This window comes from Antedon mediterranea, chromosome 7 (assembly GCF_964355755.1).
Source record: "Antedon mediterranea chromosome 7, ecAntMedi1.1, whole genome shotgun sequence".
Lineage (NCBI taxonomy): Eukaryota > Metazoa > Echinodermata > Crinoidea > Comatulida > Antedonidae > Antedon > Antedon mediterranea.
This window is the reverse complement of record NC_092676.1, coordinates 15,982,452-16,008,772: the sequence shown is the minus strand read 5'-3', so window position 1 is coordinate 16,008,772 and position 26,321 is coordinate 15,982,452. Positions and strand designations below refer to the sequence as shown.

General features: G+C 33.8%; 1 protein-coding gene across 1 annotated transcript in view; it reads left to right on the top strand.

Annotated features, from left to right (window-relative positions):
• The first annotated feature begins 4,226 nt into the window (after window positions 1–4,226).
• LOC140054178 (uncharacterized) overlaps window positions 4,227–26,321 on the top strand; it is a 145,787-nt gene continuing 123,692 nt past the window's right edge. The window contains exon 1 of the mRNA XM_072099072.1: window positions 4,227–4,332. The gene's annotated coding sequence lies outside the window, so the exon portion shown is untranslated. The remainder of the gene's footprint in view (window positions 4,333–26,321) is intronic.

Sequence of the window (26,321 nt, the reverse complement as noted above, 5' to 3'; positions counted from 1 at the left end):
ATATATTTTGTTTCATGTTTTGAAGTATAATAAGTACCTCCAACTCTATTTTTCTAAATTTTCTTTGAACTTTTATTTTTTAAATTGAAAAATATGGATTGAAACAGTCATCGCGCATCGTTTTTTTGCACGCAGTATTTTATTTATGCATTATAAAAAATGGAAAAAATGGCTACCCTAAATCTGATTAAAATGACCTCAAATGACGCTAGAACGCGTTGCTTCCGGGGGCTTCGCCCCCTCGACCCCCACCGGGGCCCTTGGCGGCCCCCTGGCCCCCAGCCTAGTGATGCTCGCTTCGCTCGCATAGCCCCCTCGTCGGGGAATGTAGCCCCCGCGTCGGGAAGATCCTGGCGCCACCCCTGAACTTTAAGACAATTAATAGATGAAACCATTCTCAAGAACAAAATAATTCTTCCATCTATTGGATTTGTTATGATCCAATCTAGCAAATGTCGGGGTAACACCGATGTTTTGGCAAAGTTGTAGAAAATCGACAGGCCTGCTCAGATTCAAACTTTGCCAAAACACCAGTGTTACCCCGACATTTGATAGATTGGAAACACTCTTTGTTATTGAGAATTGGTTCCATGATGGCTCCGAAACGTCGATCTTTTTTGTCATTAGATTTTATCTTAAAGTTATAAATATATTCATTAAGAAAATGATCAAACCTTTTATGTTAGATCGTTTTGTTATACTGAAATAAAGTGAGTGAAGACCTTAAAGAGAGAAACAAATATGGAGATACTGTATGCTAAAATGTAAAGGTTACAATGTGATAATTTATATTGTGATATTAAAAATATAAAAACATGTTATATGATATATATATGTGTTATAATTTATGATAGATAAGGAAAGATAACTAAACAAATTAAGGGGGAAATATAGATAGATATGTCGTTATAGATGACTGTTATATATATTACAATTTGTTAGCATCACTGTAATGTGATAGACAGAATATATAAATATGATTTTAATGTGGTAAATTATTATTATTTTTTTTTTTTAAACTAGTTTTACCTTTTATACATAATGTATTTATATATTTTTATCAAATTTTGTAAAATACTACTTTTCAGCCTTTTGGCTGCCGTTGTATTTTGATGTCTTTTTATGAATAAATATACCTAAATGATGATTTAATATAAATAATGTTCAATGGGTTGATAGTATTAATATAAGTATGATGTGTTAAAAATCTAAATAATATTTAAGTAAAAAAAACAGAATATTACGAAAAAAGGTAGAAGCTGAAACAATGACCTGACTGGTGGTTAACGAAAACCACCATTGGATACCATGTTGTTTATTTTTTTTTATTTAGGCCTACGATGTAATCAGTGGATCTTGATTTTTGTTTGTCTCTGATGATAAAAATACATACAGTAGGCCTACCAGAGCAATTTATACAAATAATGAATGTTTATGAGTGTAATTTACAAATAATAGCAAAATCATACAAACGATCTAAAGCTAATTTGCAAATCTAAAAATGTACTACCACCGCGAAACCAGTAATAACATTCAATTTTCGCGGCTAAAATACAAAATATGTGGCGCTGTTGTATTTCAAAACAAATATAGAGTACGCGAAAAGATTTTTTTCGTACACAAAAAAGTACTATTAAACGATCGTCTGATAGTGCGTAAATAGTGCGTACTATTGCACGCCATGTGACCCACAATCGTCCAATCAAATGACAGGAATTTATTTAGGTATATTATTATATATTATAATACTGTAGCTCTGTAGTAGAACACTGCTCTGCATCATGTTATCAAAGTTTGCGCGGCGGCTGAGTCATGTTCAAACTCGTCATTGACTGGTTATTACTTAAATCCATTAAATAGTTAATTCTTTAATGCTATATGACATTCAATGTTTTGTGTGGTAATAATTGCGGCGGTAGTAATTGCGAGAACTTTAAATCTTCGTTTTGTTGTGTGTGTGTGACGTGTGTACGTGTGGATCGTGCACACTTTTTTAGACAGATGATGACAAAAAATGCAATAGCGCCACCATGCGTGTTCACAAAGTTTTTTCGGCGGCTGAGTCAAAACTATCAGTGCATGCAGCAGCAGTGTGTGAGTGTGGATTGCACTACACGTGCAATGTGTGCGGTACTTGTCCTCGTAAAACAGCATCAAACCATGTTGTTAGGCTTGGCCTAGGCTTAGACTACTTCCCTTGATGAAAAATGATTTGCTGTACTTTTTTTGGTAAGTCCTTGAACATATTATATTCTTATAATTTCAGATGCATATAGGCCCAGGCCTAGACCTAACTACAGTAGGCTAGGATGGCCTAAAATGGTTGAAATCAAGGTTTTAGTTAATAAAATAATATTAATAAAAATTAGGCCTAGCTAGCTAGGCCTAGGCCTTTTTAGTATCCCTTACTACTAGCCCTAGGCCTAGCTAGGCCTACTGTACTACTAGGCCTAGCCTAGTACTAGCCCAGCTAGGAGGTAGGCTGTATGATTGAAAAAAATTACAAAAATCACTGCTTAAAATCCATCAAAAAATACGGTACTGTCACAATAAATATGGTCTGGGGCCAAAATCGGTCCGGCCGGACCAGTTTTGGCTCTAAAATTGTGGCCAAAAGCAGTCCGCCACTGCCAAAATCGGTCCGGGCTTTTCTTCTGTCGATTTTAATTGAATTACTAGGCATATGATGCTGTTTTAAGTTGTTTATGGCTAGAAAAATATCCCATGATATATATTAGTAAGTTATCTTGTCGGATAAATACTATAAATAAATGTATTTTATCTAAAAACATGACTTAGGTGTTCACTCATATTTCGGCCTGCCACACACTCACATGAACAGGTATGAGACGCTGATATTGCCAGCTAGATTTGATTTATGATTGAGGCCTTTTTCCTTCCTCAGCCTAATCAATATTGGATAATTTTTTTCTAATAATTGTATTGAATTGATATGTTGATTGATTAACCATAAATAATTAATAAATTAAATTGTTTTTAACATCATGGGGAAAGATGTTAAAAAAGAACAAAATGGATTAAAAACAGGCAGAGATACATTGTATACAAAAAGCCTAACATTTAGTACTTATTATTGATGAGTTATTACTAATAATGAGAATTAAAAAAACAGGCTTAATTTATAATATTAAAATAACAAATAAAACCCCATAGTTTTCAATATAATGACTATTCATGGCCTTTTTTTTAATGATATATACATTATGACTCATTTTGCGCACCATATATTTGTAAGACCGGACCATATTTGGCGGCCAAAAACAGTCCTACTGCCCGGACCGATTTCATCCAGGCCGGCCCAGTTTTGGCGGCCAAAATTGGTCCGGCCGGACAGGTTTTGGCAGCCATAAATGGTCCCCCGGACTGATTTTGGCAGCCAAAACTGGTCCGCCGGACCGATTTTGGCCCGGACTGATTTTGGTGTGACAGTACCACTTGTTTAATAATAATAATTTTAATATACTAGGTAGGCCTAATTACTAAATACTAAATACCTAAATACTAGGCACAGCAAAAAAACATACATTTTCAGTTATTTATTGTCTCACACATTTTCGACTGAAAAAGTTGGCAGGTATTATTATATATAAGGAATGCACACATAACCATCATGATGAAAATTTAATTATGGGAATGGAGATAAATACTACATAAATACATAGAAATTAGCAAAATTGGGACTAAAATTATGGGTAACCCCCAACAAAGCAAAATAGTTACAACCCGCACCACGTTTCTATACTAACTAACACTATAAAGCATATGTACTTTTTCTTTTTTGCATCCTGCCTTTCCTGTCTATTCACCAAGGATTGTTTCTTTTAAAATTAAAAGGTGTATAGATAACTATATGTATAATTTATTCTAGACTATCTTTCAATAGAATGATAAATTAAGGTAATAATTTGCTAGATTGCTTAAAATGAAAAATCATTTTGTTTATTTTTAAAGAATATCCATGAATTGAAGAGTTATGTATAATATTCAGTGATAATAGAATGCCAGTGAACCATGCCCACAAGCAAACCAGTTGAGAAAGCCAAGCCGATGCTAGGCTCAATGAGAGGACTGTTTGTCCGAACAGGCAAACAGAGACAACGAACACAATCAGAATCTGATACAAAAGCACTTCACAGACTTGAACTGGATGATATTGATCTATTTGATGAGGATGACAATACCTGCTTTGATGATTGGCAGAAACTGCCATCACATACTAAGTTTGGAAGCAAAAGAAGAGTACGCTCTGCTTCGGCCTCTGCCAATTCATTTTCTGTAAGCGCAACTTTACCAGATGGAAAGCAAACTTTGGTAAGTACTAAATTGTTTCGTATTATATGTAAAGTACCTGTATACGAAAAAAATGCTGATTGAGTCTAAAAGATAAGAAATATACACAAAAACAGACAAATTAACAAAGACCATCACACTACATTTGAACCCCTCATTTGGTACACCCCTATTCAGGGGATACCCTCATTAATGGTCAAACAGGGGGAAATATTTGTTACGACTACGGCCAACCCATACATACAGAGGCCCCCTTATTAATTAAGGTGACGACGACACCTTTGAGTGTGCCAATTGGTTGATTCAACCCCTATTTTTCCCATCACAAAAACAACAAAAAAGACCAAATAATAATGATTATGTAAATCGCTATTAATACAAAAATGGATTATTTAGGTTTTAGTAAAAACATTAAAATTGGCTAAAAACGCTGGCAGGCAGTGGCAGTTTCTAGTGGGAAAACCTCGGGCAGTCAAAATGTTAAGGGATGGTAGTGTCCCCTATAATTCAGGGGTTTGCAAACCTGCTCAAACAGGGAGGTTCGAGTTCATGAAAATAGAAAGATAAAACAAATAAATATGTTTTAGTACACATATTCAACATTATGAATAATGATTCCAACTATAATATGTAGTCAGGCGGAAAAACTACTGAGGTAATTGTTTTTTAAAGCTCTACAATTATAAAACAGCAAGTGAAGTCAATATCAATATGGTTGTATTATTTTAACAGGCATCCACACATTTAAAACTGACCTGGAAATAGTGCAAGTGACCTCAACTATTTAAACACCCCTGGGCATCAAGACTCTTGAAATAGAGTTATATTATACAACAAATGATAATAAAAGCTATGAAAACAAAAGGTCAAACAGACAAATATTACAATACATGTTTATACATCAATGCATTGTAATAGTTTAATTAATTTGTCAATGTCAGATCTTCCAAATCTATTACTAAATGACTGGGAGGGCATCAAATAATAATACTAGTTTTCAATGCTGATGTTTTCTCCCAAACAATTAACTGGTGTTAGTGAGTGGTCAAAAGTGTCACTTTTACTTTCAAGGTACTGTAAACCTTATATTAAATAGTGTATGTGTTTGAATTTTATCCAATTTCTGTAGAAAAAATGTAGGTAATTACTAATTTATTCATTTATTGTTTCAATCTGTTCGTAGCAAAAGAAACAGAAACTCATCCATCATCCAAAATTAATTTCAAAATAAATATGTGGGTGATATAAAACCACCAGTGAACCACTAATCAAAATATCCTTCAGTTCTTGTAGGCCTGTTTCTGTACGGTATTTTTTTAATACTGTATACGGTATATTTTTTGCAGCGGAAACGGTGCTCATAAAAAATATACCATATTTTGTATACCGTTTTTCCCCCATCAAATTTGTGGATAAAATACAGTATTTATAAATTTATACCGTATTTTGGTTACATATTTTGGTTACCCTTTTCTACTACCAATAAAAAATACTGTATATTTTGATTTTCTGTAAGCTTTTTACATTGGATGGATAACCTATAGTAGTCAACAAAAGTAAGGAACAACATCACAACACTTGCAAATAATCTGTTGGGGAAACAAAGATTTCAAGAAAATTAAAAGGGAACAAACAGGACAGCCAGATCAGAAAGAAATTTAGCAAAAATTAAAGGAGAGTATGGGGTGTGCAAACTTGTCGTTGAAACAAGTCAATAAACAAAACAGACAGAGACTGTGAAAGCACAGGCTACACCATTGCCAAAGATAACAAATTCTAATTCAGGCAAGGAAGGAATAACTTGTCCCCATTTTGGAGGAATCGAACGCAGTGGCGGATCTAGGATCTGACGAGCGGGGGTGGCCACGAAAGTGGGAAACGAGGTGCGTAGCACCGAGCGGGGGAGGGTTTGGGAGGGGGTGTCCCCCTGCCGAGGCTCCAAAAAATTTTGAAAAAATAGATGCTTACACACTGTTTAATAGGCTAGAGAAACTGTTTCCATCACACTTAATAACAAATATTACATAATGTAAATTTAAATACATCCTTCCTAAATACTGTACGGATCTTTTTCGACGAACTAATAATAAACTTTGATTGAAAAACCTTCAAACAAAATGAACATTTGGTAATGCGGTACTCCGAAAATGCCTCGATAGAGTGCATGTGTTGTGTACCGTGTTTTGGTGGTCTGTTAACCTCAGAGATATATACCCTACAGCCGGGTGAATAACTCAATGTAATTTGGTATACAATGATTGCAGTAATCGCCGTGTCTATAACACAAATCAAAAAACGCCAAATACGCCACATACTTTTTTCGGCCGTCCCGTGTACATACAAGACATTTCATGTTTATTTTATGCCTATAAAATAATAAAAGAACACCATGTTTCTCGTTTATTTTTATCGTTTATACTGCATACCATAATATTATACAAAAAACTTTCATGCGCGAGAAAAAAGTTCCCGATATTACACTCCACTCAGGGGTGTAAATATACCACGCTAACGCTTGTGCACACACGGACCAGGGCGGCGGAAATTAACTGCAATGGAAAATGGTGTATTTTGGAGAGTGATGACGTCAGCATTCACACGAGGAGCGAGCTTGACAACGTGACGCTGGTAGTTTTAGGAGTGCGTGTGTTTTGAAAATGGGTATTTTCCGAAGATTGTAAATCGTGTTTTCTTTTTAAACTCTTGAATTCATAATAGTAGGCCTAATTGAACTCTTAGCTCTTTCACTGTGTAGGCCTATTTACACACAACTATTAATGCTAACCCTAGCTCTAGTAGGGCCTAGCTAGGCCTACTCTTCTTAATTAAAAGATTAATCCACGTCTAGCGACGGTCAATCGCGATTAGGTTGCATCTTTTTTTTTTTTTTTTGAGAATTAAGGGGGGTGGCTAGCCACCCTATTCACCCCCTCTAGATCCGCCACTGGAACGGCAGGTTTGGTAAAAAAGAGGAATTTTAACACAACCACCCAAGATAGTACTTCTAGCAGAAACAGGTACCCAAAAATACGGTATAAAATATACTGTATTTTTATACCGTATTTTGAGGGTACTTTGTGCAGCAGAAACAGGCCTGTAGAAACTTGAATTCTTTCTGAATAATAATAACTCTGCTGTAAGTGTAATACCAATGGACATTATCCCTAACAACGGACTATACCATTTTCAGAACATTGGGTTTTACCACCATCCTACATACACAAGGTGTAACTGTCGGATAATTCAATTTGTAGTTGGTGTAATTTATTAGACACAATATGGTAGTTCAAATTACTTTAAATGGTGTTTATCTGTGAAGATAAAAAGCATGAAATATAACCTGTAATATAATATTAATGAGATGCAGTTTATAGGTACCGTATTTGTTAACCTAACAATAATTTCTTTTCAATATTTCCTTCCTTCCTTCCCAATTGATACAATGAGTTTGAACTCTTTCCTTGACCTTATATGGAAAATTAATAAAAGAAGGGACAAAATTACATAAACAACCTCATATTGGTGGCTTCCTCTCTCTCAATCTGAATCCTCTTTGGGGTAGTCTGGTTTTACCAACAATGAACAAAAAGTACGTCAGGAGGGCCCAGATCTGATTTGTAGTCCACATCTGTTTCTGGACCAATTGTCTTCTGTGTGATGTAGGTTTGATCAAAAGTAGGAGCCTGCCTATATTGAAATTGCAAGCATTTATTTTGTTCAATATTTCTAAAGTAATGTAGCGCCCTTTTCTGCTGCCAAGAAAATACCGTATTTTATACGGTATTCATACCTGTATACCGTATTTTTTTGGCAGCAGAAACTGCGCTTATAAAAAAAATACCGTATTTTGTATACCGTATTTTCCCCACAAAATTCGTGGATAAAATACGGTATTTACAAATTTATACCGTATTTTTTGTACCCTTTTCTGATGCCAATAAAAAATACCGTATTTTTTTTTACCTGCGACATGAGGTCAACATCAAGTTTTTATTTTCTGTCGCTGTCAGCTGTTTTACACACGTGTATAGATATATTTGGCGAAAATGTGGAGCGAAAACGTCACAGTATTTACTATATAAATCTGTGTGGGGAAGGAGGGTGTGGGGAAGGAGGGGAAGGGGAAGCTAAATGTCCGGCCACCTAAAAGGTAATAAAAGGGACAACCACATTTATAAAGACATTTCTAAAAAAATAAAGCAGGAGTACGGAATAGACTTGTCTCAAAAGCAAGTAAACTCAAAGCTGAAGAGCCTGCGAAAGCAGTACAACATTGCAAAAGACAATAACTTACTAATACTAGGGCTATCGTGTTGAAAGTGAGGCGTAACTTCCTTTATTGCGACTTTGAATTATCGACCAAATAAATGAATGGCAATTTGGGTAAAAAGGATGAAATTTAACACGACCACCCAAGAAGTATTGTTAACAGAAACGGGGTACTAAATAATACAGTATAAGAAATACCATATTTTATACCATATTTTGAGCAGTTGCAGCAGAAACAGGCCCTAGGATACCGATCAACCTACTGTAATTGCTTGTGGGGATTGGACAGTCCAGTTTAACTTTAAATGGGCTAAGATTTCTTAACGTTATGGAATGTCCAATCCACCTAATCTATCTCAACTGTAGTGTCATACTTTATTCAATTTAAACAATTATTTGAAAGTTCCACTATTTTTCAAAGCAAACTTAATCACACTCACAGTGTTCTTCTATTCTTCTAAAAGTAGATTTAGTACTTATTGGCATTCTTCCAAATTCTGACACCAAAATGGTTTATGTGTGAGAATTAGGTCAGTTTTGGGATGAAAAGTATATTTTTATTTTAATAACACACATGTTTGTAAACATGTGTATCTATCAACATTCATATTTCATGTTTATTTTGATATTCCCATGTGAATAAATGTATTGGTGGCAGTTGTTAAGCGATACTGAATATATGAAGGCTCTGCTTTATTATTAAAAATAGTAACTATAATATTATAAACATGTTTTGATATAAAAACAAAACCAAACATTTATAAAATACAGTACAAATTATATCAAAGGCTTGATAAATAAAATGTTAGATCATCTGCAGTCAGTACATTCTATACTGTTCAAATATAAATATGTTATATTATTGTGTAATCAATGTGGTGGGGACGTTTATTCAAGGAAAAGTAAGATAAGGAGACGTTTATTCTGCACAATGTTCCATGGGGGATGTTTAATCGAGGGAGGCATTTATTCAACGCAGGATGTTAATAGAGAAGCTTTACAACTCTTTTCAAAATTATATAACGTCGTGTACAGTACCACAAACTTTATATCAAAATGTTTAAATTTGATATTCCAGCCTCTATTTTATTCATTCAAGTTTAATGATTTCAAACTATTTAAAAAATATTGTCTTAATATACTTGGCTTTTCCCTTTATCCAAGAACTTCATGACCCAATAAAATCTCAGGCTGGACTCATTTGGTGTTTGTCCCAGTGGACCAGTTAAGTTCATTCAAAATACCATGTAATTCACATGTTCAATTTAGTTGATTTCCCTATAGACTAAATTTCATTCAGAAATGCCCTCCTTTATAAGTTACTTAATATTAGGTCAATATAGTATTTCATGGCAAAGTTCATGTCTAGTTTAGCATGAATTTTCAGAAAAAATAAATGTTTTAAGAGCTTTTTCTTACCAAAATATATCAGACCTAAAAAAAAGAAATGTATAAACCATTATGTTTATTTTGTGTATTATGTACAATATTTTACGCTGTGTTGATATTCCCACTAAATAAGTGCCTTAGATTTAGAAAAAAAGAAAGAAAAAACCCATGACCGATAACTGTCATCGTGTATACATTCAAACATAAAATTTCATATTTATTATTTTATATCAAGTGTATCATTGCCATTGGATTGGTTGCATTAAGGATTTTGTATTATCCCCTTTCAATGAATGGTATTGATATTCTCTCCATTCAACTCATACAAATGTAATTTATACTGTACTAAATACCTGTTATATCTTTTAAAGCTTTGTCTACACTATCAAACTAGTTTGACAAAAAAATGTAATGTGCCTTAGTGGTAGTGATATGATGTCATCATGTCCATATGGGCACATCATATTTTTTTGTCACATAAAGTTTGAGGTTTAAGCTCTGTCTACACTATCAAACTGTATGTGAAAAAAAAATGTGATGTGCCCATATTATATATGGACATGATGATCATATCACTACCGTACCATATTTGGGTATACCACTACCATGGGTGCATCAAACTTTTTTTGTCAAACTAGTTTGATAGTGTAGACAAGGCTTTAACCTTTAGTCACAATTCGTATTATTGTATATATCTACAGCACATATTTGTTGTGTGGCACGCAGACTAATATTCAGACAACCCAACCCAATCTACTTTTTTTCTCTAATCGTTTGACACTATTTGAACTTTCATCTTTTTTTTTAATATCTGAGAAAACTTTGTTTTGTGACAGTAAAGTAAGAATTGAATGTACAGTCGACTCCGCGCAAGTCGAATTCGCGTAAGTCAAAAAATCACGAAAGTCGAATTTTTAGGAAAGTCCCAATTCTTTCCTATACATTACTGTGTAATTTTTATTTGTAAGTCGAATTTTTCTAAGTCGAAATTCGTCTAAGTCGACGTCTTTTTGCGGTTCGAATAGACACATTCTTTAGTGATTTATATCGTGTAAGACGAAGTCACAAATTACGCGGCAACAACGCGCTAAAAAAGCCGATGAAACGTATGTAATTCGATAAACAAACGACAGAGGGGATAATGTGGGATCATATCGGTTCTCTCAAGCAGGTTGTATAGTATAGGCGGCGTCCTACAACTCGCGCTAGTGTATAGTGTATGAGTTGTTTTTCAGAGTTGAGAACTTGAGCGGTGTTTTGTGGGTACCTATTTTGTGCTAGACAGATGGCAATAAACAATGGATACCGATTTCAAATAAGAACCGAAATGTATTTAATATACGTTTTTGTATTGTTTCGGGCTTAAACCATAAAAGAAAATACAGTTTATCATTGCCGATAAAGAGGCTTAGCATTTATTAGGCCTAGCTAGCTAGCTAAGCAAACTCAATTCAAGAAGGCTCATCGCGTGGGCCGCGATCGCAACAGGACAGGGTCCACTAGGCCTAGCCATAGCGCAGCTAGTGAGTGAACCTAGGCCTAGCATTTTTTTTTGCAAATCTGTAAGTCGAAGTTCGCGTAACTCAAATTTTTATACCGGTCCCATTAATTAGATTCGACTTAGGCGGAGTCGACTGTATTATAATTCTTTGGATTGGTGACCCTTTCCTGACCTCTGAATTAATCTTGTTTTATTGGTAAATTTATAGCAACATGAGAATGGAATTGTGTCAGGCTATGATTTATTGAATGAAACTACAAAATTCTTTCACTTTACAAGCAAGTTTACACTTCTTTTATTTTGAGTGTACCTTGTAAATAAACCATCTAGACACAATAAATATAAATTTCTATCATTTTGTTTCAATTCAAAAATTTGATTTTCCACAACAAAAGAGACCTCCAACTTGTAGGACAAGGACACCTATGTTGAACTGGACTAGAAATGGGATTTGGTATTCATTGTAAAAACACTTTAAATAACATTAACAGGTTTTTTTGGCTCTAACCGGTATGGTTTCAGAAAATTACACATGAAATAAACCATTATCGCATACTGGTAGGTTAGGCCTAGAGCCATTAAAAACATAGACTATAAAGAGCAATAACAATTACATGTTAAATAGTATAATAATTCATACTTTGCTTGATTTACTGGAAATTCTTTCTAGTATTAGGATAACACTGGCAGAATCAAATTCATACAAAGAATAGAATACACTAATTTGTAGCTTAAAGAGTTTCAATATTTGCAAATGTGGTAGCTAGAGACTGCATACAAATAAAATCACAGACGGGTTCTTTGCTTCATTCGATATATATTATTATCTGGAACATCAAGTCACATTCATACTGTACATACATGTTCAATATAATTACACCTGCAACATCATCGGTTCACATTCATATACTCAGATGTTTACCAATCAGCATACACAAAGAAATATGCACAAAACATAAAAATGTACATTCAAACCCATTGCGTCGTCTGGTAAATTAAATGGCAGTTTACCGGCTCCGAGCAAACCAATCTCAAATTCTTCATAGCATTACAAGAAATCTATCCATAAACCTAGTATTACATTACAATATCATAAACGAATTCATTTATTCTTACAAAGTAGTAAAATAACTTTAAACACTATCCATTACAAGAACAGGAACATCCCATTTTAAACACTATCCATTACAAGAACAGGAACATCCCATTTTAAACACTATCCATTACAAGAACAGGGACATCCCATTTTAAACACTATCCATTACAAGAACAGGGACATCCCATTTTAAACACTATCCATTACAAGAACAGGAACATCCCATTTTAAACACTATCCATTACAAGAACAGGAACATCCCATTTTAAACACTATCCATTACAAGAACAGGGACATCCCATTTTAAACACTATCCATTACAAGAACAGGGACATCCCATTTTAAACACTATCCATTACAAGAACAGGAACATCCCATTTTAAACACTATCCATTACAAGAACAGGGACATCCCATTTTAAACACTATCCATTACAAGAACAGGAACATCCCATTTTAAACACTATCCATTACAAGAACAGGGACATCCCATTTTAAACACTATCCATTACAAGAACAGGAACATCCCATTTTAAACACTATCCATTACAAGAACAGGAACATCCCATTTTAAACACTATCCATTACAAGAACAGGGACATCCCATTTTAAACACTATCCATTACAAGAACAGGAACATCCCATTTTAAACACTATCCATTACAAGAACAGGGACATCCCATTTTAAACACTATCCATTACAAGAACAGGGACATCCCGTTTTAAACACTATCCATTACAAGAACAGGAACATCCCATTTTAAACACTATCCATTACAAGAACAGGGACATCCCATTTTAAACACTATCCATTACAAGAACAGGGACATCCCATTTTAAACACTATCCATTACAAGAACAGGAACATCCCATTTTAAACATTATCCATTACAAGAACAGGAACATCCCATTTTAAACACTATCCATTACAAGAACAGGAACATCCCATTTTAAACACTATCCATTACAAGAACAGGGACATCCCATTTTAAACATTATCCATTACAAGAACAGGGACATCCCATTTTTGCGCCATGTTTTGTAACTAGCATACCTACGGTATGCACATACTTGTGAATGACCATACATCATAATAACCATAATAATAATAATAAACAACATACAATATCATTTCACTAGTTTTGAATGATAGAACTGCAAATTGGAATATTGATAATAATAAAAAATGTAAATTATGCGGTACAAATTCGAACGAAGACATCCATCATTTCATCCTTAATTGTCCAGCTTTAAATAATATACGTAATCAGGAATTATTTAATTTATATGTGGATATGTATAGAAATTGCAGCAAAGATATGTTTGATACTTTTTATACTTCTCATGAAAATGACAAACTTAAATATATTTTGGGATACTCAGATAATTTAATTGATGAAGAGTGTGAAAATATTTTGGATAGTTTTTGTAAAAGATACCTAAAACAAGCATGGAAATTTTGAAATGATTCACTGAATTCCATGACTCAATAAACTATGTTATCTACATTGCTACATTAAGTAAATTGAAAAGGGGTGGGTGAGGGGGTTTGTGGGTTTACGTAATAACCTGTGTTTAGTCAGGTGATTTTATTTAATACACTTTTACTATATTTTGTTTTGTATTCATTTGTGTAAAGTAATGATCTACTGTATGTATCGATGTAAATTGGTGGGGGGGGGGGGGGGGGTAGGATAGGGGCTGATAGTTGCTTTTGCCTTTTTACTTTTCTGTTAATTGTTAATGTTATATTTTATATTGTTATTGTGAAGGATGCACCTTTGTGTGCCACCGATCTAAAAGTGCAATTCCAAATAAATAAATAAATAAATAAATAGTTAATTAACATGGTAAATATAAGTATAATAGGATTATCAATCAATCACAGAATCTTAAAGTATTCTATAATGATGTCAATGCATTTTATCTACAATATATTTCAACGTACCAATAACCTTCTATTACTCTACCTTCTATCGCCGGTAAAATACGCTGAACACTCGCACATGTAACCTTACAGTATATAGTACAGTACCAAAAATACATCCATGGCATAATATAATTCAATTAAATACCGCCCTCCCACACAAATGTTGACGTTTTGCAAAATTTATGTTCTTTTTAAAGTATTTAAATTCGTCTTTTGTGTTATTTGATAGGACTGCTGTTATTAGTGCTGCTTTAAACAGATTTAACACTTTGACTGCCAGAGGTTTTTCCAGTTAGAAACTGCCACCGCCAGCGTTTATAGCCCAATTCGATGTTTTTATTAAAGCTGATTGAAACTATGTATGTGATCTGATTTACATGTAATTTAGACTAAAATAATCATAAAGATTTTAGCTTTACAATGGTACCAAGAACGATTTTCAAATCGCAATATGTAAATCGTAATAGTAAAATGAAAGTAACGCACTTTTTTAGTTTTTCATAGTTTCGCGCAAGAAAGTCGAGATATTCGCGATTTTGTGCAAGACATCACAATATGAAAATATCGCCCGGTGAGATCAACAAACAACGAAAAAGTTACTTACACGGCACCGGTAGGCCTATAAAAACAAGTTATCACTATCGAAAAATGTATTACATTTTATAAATCATAAATCTTACATCAATGTTTCGCCAAAATCCACATAGTAAAGACACCAGGCCTGGTTAACTAGGCCTAAAGTTGGTCCGGAACCGTTTTCCGACTAGGCCTAGGCTATAGCCTAGTTTTACTATAGCCTAGCTAGTAAACTGATGATAATATTCATACCATTTCTAAACAAGTTTGTTGCGTGAAACTCGGCCACTTACAGTGAAACACCAAAACAATTTAGGGTATACATACAATAATAAAATTAAAGACTTCTTATTGAAAATTCATCCATTATTTTTTATTCAGATAACAAACAAACATGCCAATCCACATAAACCTTTGTAAATGCTTCGGCGGCATAGCTAGCGCGCGACCGATACACAATGCGCCAAACCATCGCTGTACGCGCTACTGTGATGCGCGGTGTATGTTATTTCGACAGGTACCATTTTGACAATCGTTCGTAACCAGATTAGTTACTTTCAAAAAGTAAAATATTCACGGTCCAGACCGAATTTAGTGTCCATATCTATAGTATATACCAATAATTAACCTATCTACCGGATTTCGTAAAAAAACGTGAAAAACGAAGATCTTCGTGTTTGGCAGTCAAGCGTTGTGTTTCCAAAAACGAAGATCTTCGTGTTTGGCAGTCAAAGTGTTAACAATCAGAAAAGTAAACAGTAAAAGAAGATGCATAAAAATACATAATTAGATAAACTTACTTCTTATGATGTGAACTAGTCTCATTTGGAACATGTTATTTTGTGCGGATTTCGTGAAATATTTTGATTATCTTGAGCATGATTATTACTTTTTACTTTTTTTTTGTACATATTGTTGTTATGTAGATGTATTTAAATAATAGTCACCAAACTGAAGAGTACTCGCTTATTTTTGGTGTACTGTTGGGTGATGTTGTAAAATTGTAATTTGTAAAAATTGTAAATTGAATTGAATTGAATTGTGAATAAAGTAATTATCACTTTAACTTTGTACAGTAGATCAAATTTAACCAATTAGTGCTGTGGTTATCAACAAGGGTTGTGAAATGCATACCCTAGCTACCACACATTTCTTTCTACATTTGTTTTCATACATTAGGTCATTAATAGTACAGTACTGTAGTTACAGTACCTTTCTCATAATTTTATCTTTCTTCCTTGAAGTTGCACTGGATGATGTGTGGCTTGTAACTTTGTATTGTAAACTTTGATCACATTGGACATTTGGTCAAATTAACCGAGTCACCAGCTAAAGTTACCAACAAAAGTCCAATCCGAATACTGGCTACAATTCTAATGGTTAATTTTACCGACCACTTTCTGCCCAGTAGAACTTACCAGAGTCTCTCTCAGTAAACTAACCACGATGGCTAAAAGTCCAATCCGGAACGTGTGACTCTTTGTTTTTTTACAGTAAAGTTAAATTCTGTTAAAACAAATATAAATAAATTTACTGAATGAAAATGTGCAAGTGCGATGACATTGGTATAGTTAACCGTGGTTAAATTTACCATTTTACCCAGTAGAACTTACCAGAGTCTCTCTAGTCTCAGTAAACTAACCACGATGGCTAAAAGTCCAATCCGGAACGTGTGACTCTTTGTTTTTTTACAGTAAAGTTAAATCAAACATAAATAAATTTACTGCATGAAAATATGCAAGTGCGATGACATTGGTATAGTTAACCGTGGTTAAATTTACCATTTTTCAAATCCATTGCGAAAAAAGGCTATAGCACTGTAGTAGATAAATTTAGCTGATATTTAAGTGTTTAAAGCCCCCTTCCCTGCGTTTTTTAGATCTAATTTAAGATCACAAACTATATTTAATGTAAAAATAATACTATATGGTCCTATTGCGATAACTTTTTTCGTCTTTAAACGGTTCAAAATGTGAAAAATAAGTCGATTCTAATAATTATAGCGGCCCGCTATAAATCCCAAAATGCATTGCGCGCGGATTGATATTTTTGTTTTTCACCTGTAATTCGCCCACTTTTCGATCGATCGTGAGGCCAAAACAAATGGAAGACTCCTAACTTTTCAGCGAAAATACCGGGTTTTCCCCAATTTGTATCAACGGAGTCTGGCTAGGTATATAGCTAGCGTACGATGTTCGTACGTTACCGATGTTTACCAGCTAGGCCTACAAAACTAAGCCTAGCTAGGCTAGGCCTAAGACCGTCCACGAGATCGCCGCGAGCTACTTACTGTAGGTAGTGCATTGTTTCTCACTTTTTATCATAATTTACCATAAAACGTACATTTAAGACAAGGAATGACATGGTTTAATGTTTTTAAAGTAATATACAGTACTGAATACATATCATATACCAAGCCCACACATTTTACACGGGTGTGAAAAACGCGTGACTCGCGTGTAATTAGGTACTAACAATACTGTCCATATTCACTCATGCATTACTGCATTGAGTAATTCAACTGCAGCGAACTGTATTTATAATTTGTTGATGTTTTGTTCATATATATTATTATCATCAAACAGACAATAACTGGAATTACAGTACAGGATAACAGCATTTTATATAACAAAATATAGGCCTATTTGAAATAAAAAATCGATTTATTTATCATAGTGCAATCATGGAGGTAAAAACCTCCATGAATCATGATGCAATCTGTGATTGAAAATACTAGGCCTAGTTAGTAGGCCTACTACCGGGATCGGAGTACAGTACTACTATTCTAGGCCTAGTTTGCTTTCAGGGTTTGTTTATATATATTTTTAAGTCATATTTATTAAGTATTTGAGAAAACTCATTAAAAAAAACAAGGTAGAAAAGACCCAACAATATCTTTCAAAACACGATCGTTGCTGGTGGCCGAATGACGTACTTTCTGTACGCACCACGTTGTAGAGTTCATCCATTGAGTACACACAGTAATTGCTAGGCCAAATAATAACAAAGGTTTTACCATTCCCCGTCGGGGAGGAAAACATTTATATAGTATTACAACGCCAGTATTGACATGCATGTATTTAGCGCGGTAACTAATGTACACCCCTGTTACGGACTGGACCATTAATCGCTCCACGAAACCACGTTGGAGCGATTCTCCTCCGCACACAGCCAGAGCGAGAAGCTGCGAGAGAGAAGCGAGGTCGAATAAATACAAGTTTTTACCATTTCCCGTCCAGGGGAAATCAGTTCTCTTATAATTACAGCCCCGATACCGTGCGCATATGTTTACGTTGATATTATTTAATTGCACACCTCATTTTGGACTGTACCATTTTCGGAACCTTGTTTTGTTTTCATTATAAACATGGGCTGATGTCAGACAAATATCTGCTTTAAACGTCAATTTAGCAACTTATTAAGTCGTTTCATAAGCAGAGAATGTATAAAGCAAGTATACAATGCAGACATGTTAGATAGAAATATACTAAAAGACATGTAATAAACGTGTTAGAAGAACGTAATAATTGTACTTTCTACACCGAGCGGCGGAAAACCCATTCACAGTCACAGTTATTTGAGCGAATACTGTACTTGGCCTAAAACACTAGCGCTGTATTTTAATTTAAATATTTGGCTTACGGTTACGAAAATACAAGGAAACATCATTTTATAATTTTACTATTATTAGGCTATTTATTGACCTATTAAAGATCGCTAAATATGTTTTTTTTTGTGGGGGGCTTAGGTACAGTAGCTCTCTATTCTAGCCTCCCTGTTGTACACTTCTCACTGTACGCCTCACATTATATAAAATAATACGACGTGAACTCTAAACAAAACCCCGATGAAAAACAATTTACATGAATTCTATAAACTTTCTTATTTATTGTTTGCCTAAACAATAGAGAAAAAATAAACTTTGTTACATACAGTAACGGGCGGGTTCAGATTACCTAAATATGATGGTAGAGGCCTAAACAATAGAAACAAAACAAACTGATACCCACGTGTGTGTTGTCGCGGGCGTCGTACCGGGAGTTCCATATTTTACCAGTAAAAAGCTACAAAGTGATGACGTCATGGTCCACACGGCAAATACAGGCACACGGCAATTACACATATTTTACACGCGCGACAAACGCGGGTTATGGTACATGATTTGTAGTCAGTACTGTATATGTATTATTTTTACAAAACGTCACAAATTGTAGGGAAGGGGTCTTTAAGTGATAATATTATTTATAGTGTACAAACTATAAAACATGGTAAACAATAAATGTGTCATTTATACGTCTCAGTGTATGCAAACTTTTAAAGTATCAATATAGTTAGATAAATAGTTTTTATTGTTTGTCTTGGCATAGTTACTTAACTGTAGGTCTAGTAGTATACACATTAGCTTGTGTGCATGTTTCAGAAATAGTAGGGTTACCCTAGCTGGTGTTTTGGTTCATTTGATTTTTAGTTTCTGTCTTAAATTCACTGCATCAGCTAAAGACTAGTTCAATCTGTTTAAGTGGAAACCACAAGAATGCAAGTATGTCCCAACCAACAAGGATTTACTTAATTAGCAGAAGACTGTGAAAAGTACAGGGGCCAGATTTGGATGAGCAAAACTAAAATTTTAGGATAGGTATGACCCATTTGACTAGCAGTTACTTTTAGAAAACTGTATCGGCTGCCAACAAAGAAAATTTATGTTATGAATTATGTATCTTGTCATAACTATTTCAATTCACTAAAGCCTAATCATTAGATACAAGGAATGACTGTCATACACTAAATTGGATTATCTCTTTAGTTTTGATCTAAGCTACTTTATTGAATAGAAGTACAGTCTATAATTCTCTGCCGACGTACTATGCAAGAACCAACAACCAGTAATCATAAAATAGAGTTTTAAACTACAGTATATAAAATGCTCTTGGGCGTTATTGTTATTGGAGGGAGGAGTTTCAGGAGGCGTTTATTTTTTGGGTGTAATATGGTAACATGTATAATCAAATAAATACACACGTAGAAATTAAAAAATACAGCTCAATTAATATTAAGAAGTGATAAATACAGTTAAAATTGCTTTGTAAATTGTAGATCATGTCAATCAATAAATTCTAATCCAAATAGAAATGTGTTGTAAAACAGTATTGTGTATATGCAATTTGCGGGACGTTTATTCAAGGAAAAATAAATAAACACCCGCATCCATTTATTCAAAGGGGAGTTTATTCAAAATGATGTCTTATGGGGGGAGGTTTATTCAAATAAATATGGTATGTAGAAAGGGTTTATATTCTAGTTGCACCTGTTCACAATGTATAATTGTGTGTGAAAGTTCACTGGTATTACTGTAAATAAAATTACTTTCATTCATGAACACAACAAATTGAGAAAGCATCATTACTGGTCATCATTATGCCTGTTATTAATTGGTCAGTTTCGAAACGATAGTTGATGAAGACAATCATAGGATATAAATTTCAAATTGGTTGTGATATTTTTAGAAATTTGTGTGCTGCCCTCTATTTTTAATATTGGCAAAAAGTAAATTTCAGATTGGTTGTGATATTTAGAAATGTGTGTGCTGCCCTTTATTATTAAGATTGGCAAAAAGTGATGTCCCTCAGAATATCATTCAGAATATCATTCATGATATCATTAATATAAAGTTCAATATACACCCTCAGGATCAGGAAATGTGGTCGCTTACAGGAGGTGACCGCTTACGGGAGGTTCCGCCAAAATTACGTATTATGACTATGTATGATATTTTTCAACGTTCATAACGAGACGGGCCTTTAAATTCTCCAGCTATTTGTATTTTATTGTTTATGATTAGGTGGTTTAGTATTATTTATGATTTTCAGACACATTTTAAAAGCTTTATCATGAAAATGGTCAGTCAAAATATGTGTAGTTTTCATCTCATCTAAAAAAACACAGAAATGTTCTTCACAGAAATGTTTTTATAACTGCTTCGAAATAAAGCTAATATATAAAGCACAATAAGTATCAAAATTGTATTTTTGTTGTCAAAAGTTAATACAAATTGTTCGAGAGGTGGTCACTTACAGGAGATAACAAATGCACTAATAGGATAGGAAGAACAAACAGGCTTTTGAAAGTGTGGTCGCTAACGGGAGGTGGCTGCTTAAGAAGGTTCAACTGTATTATAGTCCAGTCAAATATCACCCTCAACATGGCATAAGCTAGTACCCTAATGAAACTTACACAGCTGCTACTTAATGAGTTACCCGTTTATGTTGAATTTCTCTGACCTCTTGGCCCCTATACGCCACTGATCAAGAGTAGCCTAGTGTTGATCCTTCACTGGACCTAAAAGCCAACCCTGGGTATTCTGAATCATGATATTGCTACACACTGGCTCTACAGAATCCATACTCTGCAACTGATTCAGTAGCCATACTACTGTATATAGCCTATAAAGCTCTGTCTACACTATCAAACTTTATGTGACAAACAAAAATGTGACTCTTTTTTATAGTTGAGTTCCTATTCCCAAATTGCACTACTATTATTTTCAGCATCTTACATCCATATCTTGTGGCTATTGTTTCCTCTGCAAATAGCTGGAAATGTATGATTTCCAGCCATCTAGAAGGAAATGTTCCTAGGACAAAAACCCCTCACCCTTCTTCTGATAAGTATATTCAATTACTGATGCTATGGAGTTTATTATAATACACTTCTGTGTGGACTTTAAAGGTGATTACTATTATTTTTAGCATCTTAAGTTAATATATTCTAGGCCCAATGTGTGCTTGGTAAAGCCTCAATACAAAGCTTTTTAACACTGTTTATCTGCCCTTCCTGCTTGCCTTACATTCAATTGTTTAAGATGAATGACTCAGACATGAGCCTAACAACAAGCCTCAGTAGTGATTGCCAGCCATCTTTTTATGGCTTTACCGATGAAAGCATCAAGTTACAGAAGGAATTACTCTACTTCAAAGTTGCACGTGTATGTAAGGTTCTGGAATCTAAAAGCTCCTTTGTCACATCTACCCCTACTCCCAAATCAAATTCTACAGACTTCTCAACTGGAACTAAACAAGTTAATGCTGCCTCTCAAACCCCTGGTCAATGGGAAGAATCACCTACACTGAAATCAAAACTCAGGAGTCAAGAAGACAGAATTGCTGACCTTAAAAAACAAGTTTATGAACTTAAGAAAGTACAAACAAACTTTGTACAGCTGACATCAGCTTTTAATGAACTGTGCGGAACGAACGAAACTCCTGTCTTGAAATACAACTCAGAAGCTTTCAGGAAAAATCAAACAATGAATTTGTTCAACCAAAACATGTAGTTGCCAATGTTAGTGCACCAACCACTACTCAAGATGCAATTTTACAACCAACAAATCATTTCGTAATTCTTGACACCGAGTCCAGTGAAAATAACTGTCAAGATCAATCAGACGATGCAAAATGTGAGCTGGTTAGATCTAATGAAACTAAACAACGTAAGACAGATATCATGAATGAAACTGTTACTATCAAAAGCCATCAAATACCAACAAGAATTTAATCATCGGAGACTCAATGCTAAAGCATATTAAAACTAGAGGCCTCCATCAAACATCTGTCAAAACAATGAGAGGGGCTACAACTAAGCAAGTTTATGAGCAGTTGGATGAGGTAAATTTTAATGGTATCGAAAATGTCATAATACATGTAGGTACAAATGATTGTGCTGTTCCAGACATTAATCTTACAAGCCTAGAGAATGACTTTACTGACCTTGTAACAGAGTTGTGGACAAAAGTTTCCGGTGGAAATGTGTATGTATCGGCAGTATGCCCTCGTTTTGACAATGCCCACTACAACATGCAAGTGGAAAAGCTCAATGATTCATTAAAGCAAATGTACGGAAAATACTTTATCGATCATTCATATACCATTGGTTTGAAAGAAAGTTCTAGGTCTAACTTCACATCTCATGGCCTACACTTGAACCAACGTGGCACATCAACTCTCATCAAGAGTATAAACAACAGTATCCAAATCCTTCAGAAGAACAGCAAGAAACAGCAAAGAATGAAATCACCTAGATGTCATTTTTGCAGCGAAACCGGACATATTAGCAGTAATTGCCGTCATGGTCAACCAGTGTTTTGTTATATCTGTGAACAACTTGGACACAAAATGAAATACTGTAAAGCAAAACATGTCAAAGATCAATGAAAAGTAGGCGAAGAAGTTGAAGCCGGAACAGCTGTACAAAGTGCAAATACTAATATAACCAATTTTAATACTTCTGTTCCATTATCTAAGGATTATGCAAATGTTAAACCTGATAAAAATATTGTTACTAGTATATATAATTATAACAATAGCTCTTCTAAATGTAAGCAAACTCTTAATTTAATGTGTACTACAGTACTTGCCAAATTTGTTTATTATCTTATGATTTTTCTTGTTTTCCTAATCCTTCAATCAGACTTAATAATTGGTGGTGCGACAATTGTTTTATACAAAACGCTTTAATGGAACTACCTTTTTGTAATTACTTTAACAATTTTAATTATGAAATAAGTAGTAAAAAGGGCTTTAAAATTGCCCACTTAAATATACAATCACTTAGAAACAAATTAGACAATGTCAAAACACTTCTCCATGAATATAACTATGATATATTTTGTATAACCGAAACGTGGCTAAGCACCAATATTGATAACAATGAGATTTTAGTAGACGGATACAAAATTTGTAGGCTTGATAGACCAAATACTCAAGCTGGCGGTGGAGTTCTATGTTATATTAGAAGTGGTATTGCCTTTAAAGAAATCCAAGAGCTGAGATCTGAAAATGTTGAAGCTCTTTGTTGGATTGAAAAAAATTTAACATATTCTAAACCTTTACTTATAGGTAATATTTATAGACCACCTAATGCTAAAGTTGAATATTTAAATGAACTTGACAACATGTTCCAACAAAGTACATCATTATATAATGATGTGATCTTGGGAGACTTTAACTTAGATATAAATAATAATACTAACGCAAGAAAAATTAATAAAATAGCTAAAAATAGTAATCTTAACCAACTAATTAATGAATTTACAAGAATAACTAACACTAGTAAAACAATTATAGATTTGATTTTTGTCACTAATTGTAATATTTCAACAGCAGGAGTATCAAGCCATGGAATAAGTGATCACTCCTTAATATATCTAATTCGAAAAACTAAAAAAACACATATTCCTCCAAAGTTTATAACCTCTCGTTCTTTTAAAAAATTTGACCAAAACAAATTTATAGAAGATTTAAAATGTATTGACTGGGATCAAATCAAGCTTTACTCTAATGTTAACACTGTCTGGTTGCTATGGAAACACTTATTTGGTGAGTTATGTAATCGGCATGCCCCTTTAAAGACAAAGAGAGTGAAAGGATCACTTCCTGAATGGATAACCACTGATTATATAAGATTAACAAAAGACAGAGACTACTATTATAAGAAAGCTCACAAAACTAATGAACCTGTAGATTGGGACAAAGCGAAACAACTGAGAAATCAAGTTAATAATTTAAATAGGAATTTAAAAAGAAAATATTGTACAAATACTATTAACGAAAATGCTAAAAATCCCAAGAAATTATGGAATACAATAAATAAATTAATACCTAAAACTAAACCCAGTATAAATAATGTATATAAAGATAATAATAAAAACTATACATCCAATGATAAGGACATAGCCAATGTTTTCAATGCTCATTTTACTTCAATTGGAAGTTCTTTAGCAAATCAATTTACTAACTCCAATAATACTAACTCCAATAATACTAACTCCAATAATTATACTAGTAACACTTCAGAAAATTGTTTTGCGGGTAACAAATTTGAATTTGATCTTCTTACCCCTGATTACATTTTTAACCAGTTATGTAAATTGTCAACTAATAAAGCTATGGGTGTTGATAACTTTGATTGCAAACTTCTTAAACTAGCTGCTCCGATAATTTGTGACTCACTCTCATATATTTGTAATCTTTCTATGTTCAGTTCTAGATTTCCAGATGAATGGAAACTAGCTAAGGTAACACCTGTATATAAAGATGGGGATATGTCAGACCCTTATAATTTCCGCCCAATTTCTGTTTTACCCATACTTTCAAAACTCTTAGAACGTGCTGTGCATGATCAATTATACTTGTATTTAAGAACTAACAACCTTATAAATCCCTCCCAATCGGGCTTTAGAAAAGGTCACTCTACAGAAACTACTCTTTTAGATGTTACTGATTATATTTTAGATAACTTTGATAAAGGTATTTCATCTGCTGCTTTATTTCTTGACTTGAAGAAAGCATTTGATACAGTTAACCATGAAATATTACTTACCAAATTAAGGAAATATGGCTTAAATGATATTGCACTTCACTGGTTTAAATCATACTTAAGTGGACGATCTCAAGTTGTTTGTATAAATTCAACAAAATCTGAAACTATGAATGTTAATATTGGTGTCCCACAAGGATCAATACTGGGACCTTTACTATTTATTTTATACGTAAATTCACTTCCTGAATTTTTATCATGTAAATGTGTGATGTATGCAGATGATACAACACTCTTATGTAGTTCATCTGACCCTTTAATACTTCAGAATCAACTCAATATCAATCTAAACAAAATTATAGAATGGTTTGATCATAATCAACTCACACTAAATCTTAATAAGACCAAGCTTATGGTTTTCAGCACAAATCAGAAAACGGCAACATTTAAGAATATAACTTTACTTCATAATAATGATACTATTGAAAGAGTTGATTCTTTTAAGTATTTAGGTGTCATGTTTGATCCTCAACTAAATTGGAAGGAACATATTGACAAAATGTCTTGTAAAATAGCTAAACGTATCGGTGTGATTCGTCGTATTAAGATGTATCTTCCTATGTATACTTTAAAAATGTTAGCAAATGCTTTAATTATTCCATTATTTGATTATTGTTGCTGTGTTTGGTCCAATTGTAACATAAGTTTTTCAGATTCTCTTCAGGTTTTAATCAACCGATTATAGGTAGAATATTGTTATCAGTAGACATGTATACCCCTATTAATGATATCTTAAATACTCTTGGATGGAGTAGACTTACAGAAAAATGGAATGAAAATATTCTTATAATGCTATTTAAATGTTTAAAAGAAATAGCTCCAAGATACTTAACAATATTATTTCAATTTACTGTAGATAACCATAATAAATGCACTCGC